The following is a 14001-nucleotide window of genomic DNA, read 5'->3' as shown; positions in this document are numbered from 1 at the left end:
ATGAGATGGGTTTGGAGCGTGCTGTGGGGAGAGAGAGGAAATGATGACATAAAGGGAAGAGGAAGTGTGGGAGAGGAAGAAAACAAGGTTCATGGATAGAATAGTAATAACCTTACCTCACTCAGTAATTGAACCTGAAGGTTGCTTTATATAGGTGAGGGTAGAGCTCACATCGAACTGAGCTAGCAATGTTTGAATTTCACGCATTCAGGGTAGGGTGGCATTCCTTTGCCAGGGTCTCCTTGTACTTCGAGGATTTTTTTTTAGGGGAGACCGAAGGCATCACCCGGGGTCTGAACCCAGGATCCCTCGATCATCAGCCAAGCACTCTACCCATTACGCTATCATGCTAACTAAAGAAGGTTGATAATACCATTGGAAGAGGGTAGAAAATAACAATATGGAAAGGAAATATATTATGATATGGCTCTACTCTAAAGGCCCTGAAATTTCCACGATCATTTATTTTATATAAAAGACTAGATTTCGAAACACACAATACGACCGGTCGGAAGGGAGGGTTGCATTTATATTAAGCCTAACGTTACTTGTACATGACATTTAACCTCATCGCATAGCAATGATTTTCTTGCGATTTTTTCTTAGCAAGTTTGGACCGATTACAAAGGTCTTTAGGAAGGACTTTTTTGGCAAGTTAAATTTTACTAGGGTAAAAATGAAACCCCATTGGACGTCAGAATAAAAAAAGAGAAATGTATTATCTTAAGCTTTCACAGCCCACTATTTCGTTTTTTATTACTCGAGTCTTCCAACGATTTAGATTTCCATCGTTACTGTCTTTTTGGATTCTGGTTTGTTGATATAAGTCGTTTGTTGTCTTTCGAATAAACCTACCTTTAAAAATATATTACCAGAAATAATTCCCAAAAAAACATCAAGTATTCGTTGATAACCACTACAGACGCTTATGGTAACACAGCCAACTATGCATGTAAGAGCCTGATGTCATCAATCCGTAAATTATTCCGCCTGGGATGTTGACGAAGTAGTAGTCCTCTCCATTCCTGATTGTCCGACCGGGAAATGAATGCGATCGAGAGCGTGAGAGAATCCTCATGAAGACGAGCCGTCTCATACAGGCGCCGGAAAAAGAGGAACCGGTAAATGATAACGCTAAACATCAATCCCTCCAAAAGCTAACTTACTTTCATCTTGAAGTGAATCTGCCTGAATGAAAGCTAACATCACTATTGTTCCAAGATATAAACGATACATTGAGAAAGACATTTCACGTTTTACAACCAAACGATAATGGACTTTAACCCTCTTAGAGACACCTACTCGGAATGGTGCAATCGAGAAATACCAAGGGTATTTAAAGAAAATATAACACCTTTAAAAAAACTATTTGGTGTTCACTACTGTTGTATTAATAGGCCGTTTACTTTCATTTTACTCTTATAAAATAAATTTCCAACTGCATCATTGATGTTAATTTTTTATTATAAGTCGAGTTGCTGCATATTTATTCATTGAAAAATAACCTTTCGACAAAGGCGATATATAGGCTCATGGCACTTTTTGCCTGAGAACCAAAAGCCGATGTATCGGCCCACGGTAAAAATGGGTAAATAAATTTTAGGTGGAAATCAGTGGGCTGATTTCCTTCTTTTGCTTGTTTTTTTTATGAACGGCTGATCTCCTAGCATTCCCCACCACACGCCTAATGAGGCGGCATGCGGGGCAGGTTGTAGATGTAGACGCGAAATGCGTAGAACAGAAGCGTTGGAATGCGTGGGAGGCGCGAGGGAAGTGGGAGATGAAAGGAGAGCGAATAGCACGCACAATTTGGCCATAATAGCGTCCCATCGTCGAAATGGAATACCGCATTGAATAACGCGACACCTTTTAAAGCATGGATCTTGCAGAACAGTTTCATTATGGAACGCTTCCTCTACATCTCACCGGGTAATCACAGGCTAACCGGCAAAGAGCTGGAGGCATTCAAATTCATATAAAACGAATGAATCAAATGTTAAAATTGGTGACTATAATCGTTGGCATAAGCCAGCAGTGGATTAACAGGAAGAGCGTTGTTTGGGAGGCCCTCCTCCCCGGTAATTTCAGGAAAAAATTGGAAGTTAATAATTTCTAAGGTGGCTCTCACATGTATATTTTTACTGCATCAGTACAACAAACAACGTTTAAAATAATTGATGAAAATCTAAAAGCTACTTCTCTAGGCATATCAAACCTCAAGGATTAAAGCTCCGACGCAGTTTCGCTGCGAAAATTTCATACTCCAAAGACGCTGTGGTAAGTAACGTATATCCCCTCCCCCAAATACAACGACCTTAATCTGCCCCTGATATTAGCCCGCCGATCTTAGAACATGGCCTAAGAACGATATGGATTTCAGACAATGGACTCTTGCAATTGAAAAATCGTCTACTTTCCAGTGCCGAACGCTTTCGCTTGGACAGTGCACGATGCCCAATCATTATCCTCCACTGTCGGTATCGGTACATTTCAATTGATGGCCATTGCAGATGATTACGCCCGACCCCTCAGATCCCCGCTGAGGGGGTCATAGAGAAGGAGGAGGAAGTGGAGGAAGCAATCAAGTGGAACCACCGCGAGCCGCCGCTCGCTTCCGGTGGCGCCACCAGCGCGCTCTTCCGCACGCGATCCCACGCCACATAGCAACGCCTCCCCCCCCCACGACACAAATAATCAATAGAGACCAACCTCCCCCCCGTTCCCATGCCAACGGATCCACACAACCAGCCTCCCTCTCATCATGTGCGTGCGTGCGACCAACATCGGTGGCGCCATCTACCCCCACCCCCAGTTTCTCCCCCCTCCCTCAACCCCCCTACCCTCGCAGAAAGACCTTCTGTTGCCTGTGCGCATCGCACACATGATCGGCAGATACATTTCACGGATTATAAAACAAAAATAGCAGTTTGAAGATACCCAACAGCAAATTTCTCGCAGATCTTATTGCTAGCCCGTTCTCCCACTTGATTTGCATACTTCCTAAAGGAGAGTAGATTTCCATAATAAGAAATTTCCTCCATCAACATTTTATTACCTGCAAAAACTTACATCTGCAATCTATTTTTTTGCCCGAAATAATTCAACGAAATTTGTGTTAAAGTTGTACACATCGTCCCCATACGTTTTCAAGGATTCAACTCACCTGCAATCAATCCATAATTATAAAGAACCATTGACTAGATCCAATAGATTCCTTCCTCAAAGAGAAGCAACTAAAAGGGTAAAGTAAGGCAAAATTCTCGTCACAAGATGTAAGCTAAAATCATGGATATAATCTTTGTTTCAATTAGAATCGATATAGAGTTGATTATCATGCTAAAGTATTTCAGATAACCGTGTTTAGCCGCTTCTCCGTCCTTCACCACATTCGCCCGGCTGCTGACCTAATCGTTTATTCTAGTTACAATTAATAGTCGTTATCTCAAGTTAGCGAAGATATTAGCGACTCTTTTACTTCTATTGTTGAAGTATTGCCACGTTCAGATTACGACTCTCCGAGCGATCGTCCTTACGATAGTTGGCCGAACTAGCACTAAATGCATGTCCTGACAATAGTTACCGTAGTTCCGAACGATGCCACTTTACGATGGGTAGGCGCTGAGAGACCGGATGAGGAAGCGACAAGAGAAAGACGAAAAGTTTTTAAAGCTCCCTTCGCTCTATTTTTTCATTGATTTGTCCAAGCAAGGAAGAATATGGGCGGAAGAAAATTTATTCGTTAAATACACGTTGAACAAAGTAATATCTTGACCCTGCATGCCTCAACAGCTTTGCTAACCGTCAATTTCTCGTTCATTTTAGATGCCAACACTAGAGGGCCGCACAGATTTTAACCATCGTTGTGTGAATGCACGACAGTTCCAATGATTGCTGGAACAATCGTAATCTGATCGAGGCACATCTTCTTTTGGCAGGCAAATGTTAGTTGCGGCTAAGTCAGCGACGAAAGAACCGGATAAACGCCAAGGAGTGGACACAGTAGGTAATTTCGAAGATCAGAAACATGGACCATTGGAAGTCATCGTCACCGAAACTTGGAGCTAGAGGTGGATATTGAAAATCGAAAGGACGGATAGAATGAGAGACTAGGAGACGAACCGAAGAATAGGAGACGCAATGGAACCTAGGAGCAACATAGTACACCAAAGAAAGATCCAGCGGTTATGGGCCATGCGAAAAGACGCAATGGTCAAATCAGAAGGCAGTAATTATTCGGGAAATAAAATGGGGCGAAATTTTTAAATGGGGAAAAATTAAATCAAAACTTGAAGCTTTTACGTGGTGGCCACAAAATTCTGCGGAAGTAACAAAGTGTTTTTCATTATTAATGGGGAAAATTGACGGAAAAGTCTCCTGAGGAAGACCGAGAAACAAAAACTCTAGACTTATCGAGAAAGACGCAAGGAAAAATCGTCACCCTAGGTGGCGGCGGAGTACAATCCTATTCTGTGAAGCTGATGTCGCGGGTTCAAGTCCCGGCTGGATATCTTATCCTTATCTAGGGCACAGATGTTTGTTATATCCATTGCTATTTGCTGTGACTCCTATGTGTAAATTTGTCATAATTCTATTTTCGGAGTGATAAATGTAATCATCATCATTATTATACAATCCTAAGATTGGTTAGACGCAGTCCTCCATTCCTCTTTCATATCCGCTATCCTTCTCATTAAAACACACGTCTTCTCATTTATATCCTTTATAATTTGTCTTATGCAATTCATTCGGGGCCGTCCGTTGCCCTTCTTCCCTTCCATCTGTCCTTCTACAATTGTTTTCATCAGGCCTTCATGCCTCATAATGTGGCCAAACAAGTTGTTCCGATTTCTCCTTAAGGTTTTTAGAAGACTTCTCTCCTCTCCCACTCTTCCGAGCACTTTCTCAGCGCTAACTCGGTAAATAATAAAAATAATCAAGGAAAAATATATGGAAATGGAGATATAAAGGGCTATATTACAATACTAATCTCGTGATTTTGCACCACTAATGAAAGAATAAATGTTCAAGGAGGAAGAGTTCACTCCAGCCCTCGAACACCTGGTCATTGGCGGAATCGAACCCGAAAATTTCATCAATTCGTTCATCCATGTTTGCTGCATACTTATCCGTAATTCCAGGCTCAAATAATCGCTGATCGCGTCAAAAACTTAAATGGAACAAATCATTGCACGAAAAAAAGTGTCTTAGTACTCAGTCACGCGCACGGGTGCAATTTTATATACAAAAAAAGGATGAAGTACGTAATAAAAAAAATATTTGGCTTAGCCGGGAAATTATTCATGGTTAACCTCATCCTTGGCATACATACGAATTTGCTCCCGTGCTCATGACTGCGTTCCAAGTCACTTGTTTCATGCAGTACTTTGAAATCCGTCGTTGCCGATTAACGACAAAGTAGGTCTTTCTCCGAGAGTGGCTTAGTAACCACGACCTTTGTCGCATGTGTCAAAGAGTGGACTTGTGACGTTAACACCTCGTTCGTTAAAAACCCAATCTGAAGTTCGCTCTGAAAAGATAAATAAAAAATATATATCCATTGTTATTTTCTGTGACACCCAGATAAAAATTCGTCATAATGCTATATTCCGAGTTATAAGTATAATCATCATCATTTTTAAACAATCCTAAGATTGGGCTGACGCAGGTCTCCATTCCTCTCTCCTATCCGCTAGCCTATTCAAAGTAACACATATCTTCTCCATTACGTGCTTTATAACCTGTCCTATGCAACTCATTCGTAATAAAATTATCAAATTCTGTGGCCGTGTAATTGGCTGGCACGCCTGACCGGCAATCGGTAGATCCGGGTTCGAACATCGACTAGTCAAATTTTTTGCGGAGAACTTCATCCCTGGTGTATTTTAATGGAACAATGTGACTACTTGGGCAGTACATTAATAATGTCCTGAGCAGTTAAGGGAAGGGAATAGCGTTCGTAAAAGAGTCGTTTCTAATCAGGGAAGAGCTGGATTGTTGTGAACGAGCGTGAGTGATAAGAGTACCTAGCCGAGAGCCTCGTATTGGGGCTTTGCGCAGGGACAGGAGCGTGGGCGCTAAGGACAAGAATGGAACGATGGACGTGTTTGAGGTGTTGGTGGGGAGGGGATGTAGTGCGAAAAATGGATGGAAGAGAAACGAGGAAGTTTTAATAAACGGGTTGGCAAAGGAGAGGAATCTGCAACAGGAGAGGATACAGAAGCGGGAGCGAGAACTTTGCGGGGATGCGATGCTGGCAACCGTGATAGAGCGGAGGGTGGTTGGCAAAAGCTGGATCATGCAGTGGTTGTGTTTGAGACCTACTCGGATACTTGTTCCCCTGGCAAAACTGCAGGGTGAGATAGTGAGCTTGCACGTTTGTATATTCTATGGTCCATCCTTTCTCCATCCTTTATCCATCATCCTTAAACCGTTGTATTTCACCCCATTGACATCATTACTGACCTCTCAACCCACTTACCTTTCCCCTTCCTCTTGCCCCGTGTTCGCCCAGTAAAGAGTACGGCCTTGAGTAATTAATTTATTTCGATTGCATAACGACCGTGGAACATTCCTTTATCAATCGGTCCTCGGTGGCGGTGGGGTAAAGTCCTCGCCTGTCAAACAGGAGATCGCGGGTTCGAGTCCCGCCTACGAAATTTACCGCTATCCAGGGCATGGTTGTTTGTGCTCAGTTAAAGTGTTAATATGCTAATAAACTCGATGTAAAAGGCCGTATAAAGCTGTTTTCGGTGGTATGGGAATAAATTAATAATGCCTAGATAACACGATCATTTTTGCCGTCCCGCTAAGTGATACCTCCAGCGATAGCTTTCAAGGGACCAAAGAAAGCGATCCCTCGAGCCATCATTTTCTGAATCACATGGTCATTCCGCCGTCTCTTTATCCGTCACTGTTTCGGTCGCTTTTCACACCATTTCCTATTTTCACTCTTCGTTGTTACGCCATCATTTCCATCGCCATTAGGGTGACTTGATGGAGTGTGGCTAAGGTTGTTTCATTGCTTGAAAAGGTAAAGAGAAATAACCCAGAGAATTACAGAGGTATAAGTCTGCTCAATCCTGCATAAGAAATATACAGTAGCCTAATCAATACTAGGCTACCAGCTATCTCTGATAGCTTATTATTAGAAGAGCAAGCTGGCTTTAGGAAGGGAAGATCTTGACGATGTTTTTACTTTAGAATAAATCATTCAAAAATGAACAGAGTTTAATCTAGAAACGCATCTGGCATTCATAGATTTTGAAAAGGCATTCGATCGTGTCAATAGAGGAATGTTATGGTCAAGTATGAAGAAAAGACGGTTTCCTAAGCATCTGATAAAATATTCCCAGAGTCTATACAGAACACGAGAATTGTAAATGACCCTGGGAAATAGATCACTCAAAAATTGTCATTAACCGAGGAGATAGAAAGGTATGCAGATTATCCCCAACCTTGGTTAATCTATAAACAGATGGCGTTCTGAGAATATGGAAGAACAATAATGTAGCTCCAGGCATAGAATGGGGACCATCTCAGTACTTAAATACAATGCTGTTTGCTGCCGACCAGGTTATGATGCAAGATAAAGAGGACAAACTAGCGATGGCAGTAAACAGACTGCACCAGTTGAGTAAACTATACAATCTGAGAATTTCAAAAACCAAAACAAAGACTTTGGCATTTTTAGGAAGCAACCCGATACGAGCAAAAATTGTTATTGAGGATCAAGTCCTGGAGTAAGTGCCGCCTTTCCAATACTAAAGATGCGAAATAACATGTGACGAGGACAAAGATATTAAAATGAAGTTTATACTTTCCAGATAATATGTGGCAAAATTAGAAGAACTCTAAAAAACGGGAAAAGAAACAAATAAAATTTTAATAAGTGATGTAAGTAAGACATATAAAATTTTATAAAGTGATGGCAGTCACAACTGAACTTTACGGATCAGAATGTTGGGTACTAAAAAAGTATGATTTAAGGTAGAGAGAATTGTCGGAAATGAACTTTTTGAGATCAGCGAAAGGCTGCACAAGATTGGACAAATTAAGAAATACTCAAACAAGAGATAAACTGGGAGTCCAGGAAGTTACTGATAAATTACAAGAATACAAACACAGATTTGGCCAAAATTAAAAGTGCTCCGATCGGTCTGGAAATTAGTTCAAAAAATGAAATTTTTGAAAAAATCGATTTTTTACCCCAAAATGTGAGGCGTAGAGGCAGTTGGTAACAATGCCATAGGCAGAAAAAAAGAAAATTTCGATAATTTTTCCCATGGTTTCAGCCGATTTTAGAAGGGGTCGATTCAATGGCTTTTTGTTGTATGTCGTCTCGTTCACCACAAACACTTGCATGAGTGAATGGGTCATTCAGTGAGCGGTCGGAAGTGGGTTTTATAGTTAGTGCAGTAGTTGGGAAAAAATTGGGCGGTACTCCCCAAAAATTGCCAACAGCTGAATATGTATTGTACATCCGGTCGCGATTGAAATTTCAAACTCCAACTCTTGTATTAGTTCTTAGTTATGCCACGAGATAACTCTGAACGAGTACATAATCATTTCCCATTTTTCCATCTATAATCGACTGGGCAATTTACATTAGGGCTATATTTTATTGATTTAAAGAGGTAGTTTAACGGAACCGGTACGCTTACAACGAGTTTGGATTTTAGAGGGTATGCCGTACCGGCCCAACTACAACACTTTTTTATAGTATATTGATGAGCTGAAGAAAGTTTACGTTCTAGTTTCAGCGCTAACTTGGGTAAGTTTTTTGTTTATACTATTTTATGACAAATATACATTTCCAACCCTGAAAATAAAACTTCTCTGCACTCCCCTTCTCACATATCGCTGTCAACTTCTTTATATGGTTTTTCCATGCATACGTCATTCTCCTCTTAATCCCTCCACCTCCGCCAAAACCTGCCATTTCCTCGCTGTCCACTTATACTTGCCAACTTCTTCTTCGGTCCCCCCCTTCACCATCTTTCTCTTCTCTCTTCCCTCATTTCCACACTATTTCCTCCAAATTATTCATAGATTGGCTACATTTCACATCGTTTGGAGTGGTATGGGATTTGGAGAGGGCGACCAACAGCTCAGGTCATTGGCGCTTCTCGGGCCGAAACAGCCATATTGTTTTTTATTCTTTTAAGTTAAATTTTCCCTCCTTTCTTCCTTTTTCCCGCCTACCTTGGTTATTGTTTCTTTCATCCCTCTTCGCCTATAGAGGGCTCTAGAAGCTCACGAACAGTTCTTGCATCCCTTGCACCAAGGCATTCGTTCGCCAATGTCAAGGCAAAGAGGACGATTTCTTTATCTCGCCGAAGCTCGGGCGAGGAACTTCACTCACGTCGACTGGAAGACGGACACCACACGGGGTGCAGAAGTTGGTCAAGGTAAGGCGGGAATTCCCTTCCTCTTTTTTCTTTCCACCCCCTTCATTTCTTCCTTTCTTCAATGCCTCAATATTTTGTTTCCCCTCCCTCATTATTTTTTCTTTGTTATTTTTTTCGTTGTAAGCGTAAGGTAAAAAAAACAAATTACCACTGATCCAACGTCCCTGACCGCTGACGTCGGAACTTCACATATTGCTGCCAAAAAAAACGGTTCCGGCCCGGCATTACTTGCATTTCGGGCGGAACACAACGGCCCCGTGACGTGACAGGCGACACGAGGGGAGGTTTGGGAGGGATTGGGGAGAGAAACCCGGAGTAGGCATTAGCCTGCTCGTAACGAAAGGCGCCAAGGGGACCACGGCTTAACGTCCCATCCGATAGACGGAGTGCTGTACTTGAAGTGGCCTCCTCAAGGCACTCAAAGCAGGGATCGGGTATTCTCTGAAAAATCTCTCCCACTGCCGGTATATGAACCCTGGCCAACAGGGTAGGAAACCAACACTCCAGCTACCGCCCCATCACGGTTTAATATTGTATTTAATATTTAAATACAGAACTCCTAGACACTAATGAACGTTAAAAATTGAGGTCAAGAGAAATTTTCAAAAAATTCCACCGATCCGACTTTCCTGACCGCTGGCGTCGGAACTTGGCATTACTGCTGCTATGACAACGGCAAAAGGTCGTCTCTCGTATCTGAATTAGATGTATGGTTACAGTGGCGTTGCCATGAATTTCGTTCGGAGGGGGGGGTCTAAAACCAGGGGAGAATTTTTTTAAAAAACAGGGTACCAAGTAGAGGGTTTTTAAAAACTAATTTCAACACTTTTCACTATCGAAAAAATCATTTTTCAAATAAATATTTTGTAAATTCATGATTTTTTAAGTATTTTGTTTTCTTTTTTTGAAGGAAAAAGTATATGTTCTTATATTTCGGGGAGGTCCGGACCCTCTCCCCTCGCTACGCCACTGTATGGATATGGTACTCATAGAAAGAAAAGATACTGATTTGTTGCGAAAAATAGTTGTAGCTGTTCGTTGTAAAAGAAACAGTTGACCAAACCATAAACCAAAATTAAATTTCAATTCCCAGTTTCAGTGAAGTTATAATCAGTAGAATGGCAATACTCACGAAGCTTACGCCGTGGAGGTCTGAAAGCGACTGAATTTCCCGGAGGCTGGGCTCCGCCTATCACATTTTGGTTGGCTATTAGGAAGTCACGTACCCTCCGCCCTCACCCCCCCCCCCCCTAAAAACTTGGGCCTGCCTCTCAGTCGCCAAGATATTTGAAATGAACTCTCGCACCATTGCATCGTGGGAGCTTGACACGACCCGGCTCTTACGTCAGTGGCGCAATCGGATCATGCGAGAGATGGTCGCGCCAATCGGAACCCCTCGGATATATTTGTGAACAGCAGTGAGCGTTCCGGTTTTTTCCCCCAGAATCTCCCGCACACTTTCATATGAACCTCGTAGCACCCAGCCCGTCTTTTGCGCCCGGTTGCACGTCCAATACGTGCGCTTGATCCGGGCGGTCCCATGCATGGTCAACCGGATTCCACGAGAGGGTCCTGCCCCGCGTTGGCGGGGTTGATCGGTGACCAATGATACACATTACTCGATCGCGATCAGTCGATGGTAAATTTGGGGAAAAAAATAGCAGTCTCCATCCCTCCAACCGCGGTAACTGACCTTAATAAATGATAATGCAACTCTGGGGAGAGAACGCCATCCAAGCATGTGCCTTTTTTTTTATTGCAACCACCGACCCTGTTTGGCCCGCCAACGACGCGAGACCGAAGCAAGGCAACAACATAATTGGGGGGGGAAGGGTGCTTCAGCCACTCTGTCGATGAGCCACGAAATTGGCGAATCCGCGTACCCCCCTTAATCCCCTCCCCCTAAAAATATATACGTGTGCGCTGGAGCGTGTACGTATGCGAGGAGTAAAAGAGGAATATGAAAAATGAAAGCGGTGGCGCGCGCGCAGGTTCCAATCGCGACGAGTCTGCCTTGAGGGCCGGGACGAATGAAAGAGAGTCGATGGACGATCCATCAATGCACATCAAAAGCGCGCCTCCACCACCTCCTCCTCCTCCTCGGGCGCCCCAAGTGGCGATTTTGATAACCTCTCTCTCCCTCCCCCCTTCCATCCCGCCACCCGCTCGATTTAAAAACCTCCTCCACCACCGCTCTTTTTCAAGTAAATAGCTCTCTTTACGAACGGGAAGAGTGGAGAGGGAGGTGAGGGGAGGGGTTGGGGGTAGGCAAAAGTGGAGCGACGTGCGCATTAGCGATTCTCTCTTGCGAGGCGCAGGCAAATGAAGGCCGCCGCACGCACGCACGCCATCTGAAAAATTCACCGAAAGGGATGAAGCGGGGACGGAGGGTAGGGGTACGAAATAGGGGAAAAAGCAGCCGCCCGCAACACGGCGAATAAAAAGGGATGAGATAGGGATGATAGGGTGGGGGAGGAGGGTTGACGGTGAGGTGGGAGACAGAAGGAGGGAGGTTCGGGAGAGCGCCGCGGGTGGCGCTGGGGAGGCGGGAAAAACGGCTGCGCTCGCTTATAAAACATAGGCTTTAGGGCCGGCGCACGGTGGCAGGACGAATGCGGTGAAGTAAAGGCGAGATCCGAAAGGCAACATTTTAGCATTTCTTCATCCATTAGGAAAGAGTTTGGTGCATCTCACTACCGAAGGACATGACAAAACATTGAAAAACTGCATTTCTACGGTGGCAGTAACCGCTCTCATTGGATCCACGGCAAAATCTCAAGAAAAGCCAATACAAAGGTTGCCACATGAAAATTAGCTTTCGCTGAAAAAGGCTATACCTACCTGGAGTTGGAAACAAAATTTGATTAAAACATCTGCACATGAAGAAAAATTGAATGGATGCACGTGAAGAAGCGCAACCTTTATTTATTTGTTAACCGGTGAAAATTCAAACTTTCTACCTTCATTAAAAGTAATTAATTTCATCATAATTCATAAACCTATGTCCCTAATTGAATGTTTTTCTTATTAAAATAAAATTAATTTTTAAATAATGATGCGGCTAAATCGACCCCATATTGATACATTTTTCCAATTAAGAATTATGTATTCCAAATTTTCCATCGGCAAACAAAAATACACAGCCAGTTTTGGAGTGAATCAGATAAATTTTTCACTTGTAAATTGTACGGACGTGGTCACCATAGATAGGCCAAAAAGAACCAAACTGTAAAAACGAGCTATTCACTGAAATGAACCGGTTCGCAAATGACAAGGTCTCTCAAGCTCCCTATCCACTGTTTATACCTGCTTTGCACTCGTGTGGCGTATTCGGGCCAGTAGGTATGATCACCAATAGGTATTTTGAACTGAAACTCAATCACTACCATACTGCAGCAAGTTTAGTCGCAATAGATGGCGTTTATGATGCAGAACATCCAAGACCACCGAAGTCTCGTCATAGACCAACTCCCCTTCTTTCTCTCCCGCACCCCGTCTTGCTTCGAGTCAGAAAAAACGGTGAAAACTTAGATGAATATGAACTGTTTGAAAGCGAAATGGTTCGTCAGGGTATTCGCTTTTTATCTGAGATCCAAGTGAAGAAAAGCTTTTTGATACTATTAAGTGCACTTTATAGCGTTTTTGAAAAATGCGTGTTTTTAAGTCTTTTTTGTTATATTTTTATTTTCCTTTTTTTAGTTTGATTATACATTTTAATAAAATTAATGTTTTAATCCACTTAAAATTATTTTCATAATTTTATTTATAAAAGTGAGGCGCATTAGGATACCAAAAACTTTCTCATATAAAGTGCGAATAGCGAATCCTTATACGATACAAGACGCGTTATGTTAACTTGTTGACATTATTTGAAAATTTAATGAAACAATAAACTATACTAGGATTCAAAACTGTAATCTTGTGGTCGTTAGGCAGACGCGTTAACCATTTCGCCAGATGACATCTATTGACGTAACGGAGAATGAAATGATTATTACCCCAGAAGCTGAGCGATCACTTCAAGTGTTGATTGTCGAAAATCGTGGCTTATACTGCCTCTAAAGGCCTAGGAATAGTGTAAGAATGTATTTTTATCTGGTTTTGATTTATATTAAAAATATCAAGGCTATACGACAACAGGAAGTGAGTTAAAACCTGATTACTAGATTCCTTCGATGAAACAGACAAACATAAGAAGCAATTTAAAAAAAATAAAAAGCGTGTAAAAACACCAGTCGCCAACATGCAATGCACATGGCCTACTCTACTCGATCACCTGTCCGCTGGTATAATGCTTCTACCACCATCGGTCATTGGATTCGCGAAATTAGCTGACATGTATAGACCATATTTGGTTTAAAAGGACCATAGTCGAGTTATCCTCCGCTGTTGCCACAACAGTATCAGGATCCCTCAACAATAACAGTAACTTCCTTCTCGAAAATAATGTTTCCTTCTCTAAAGAAGACGGATCTCGCTATGATGATTCACTGCATGCTCATCTTTTCCTATTGATCTAACCTTGCATTGATTTTCTATAGGAATTAATAACAGTTTGCAAGTTTGGGCAAGCGTTGGCCAATAAGATTGCGTC

Source organism: Ischnura elegans, chromosome 2 (genome assembly GCF_921293095.1).
Source record: "Ischnura elegans chromosome 2, ioIscEleg1.1, whole genome shotgun sequence".
NCBI classification, from domain to species: Eukaryota; Metazoa; Arthropoda; class Insecta; order Odonata; family Coenagrionidae; genus Ischnura; species Ischnura elegans.
Note: the sequence above shows the minus strand (reverse complement) of the source record.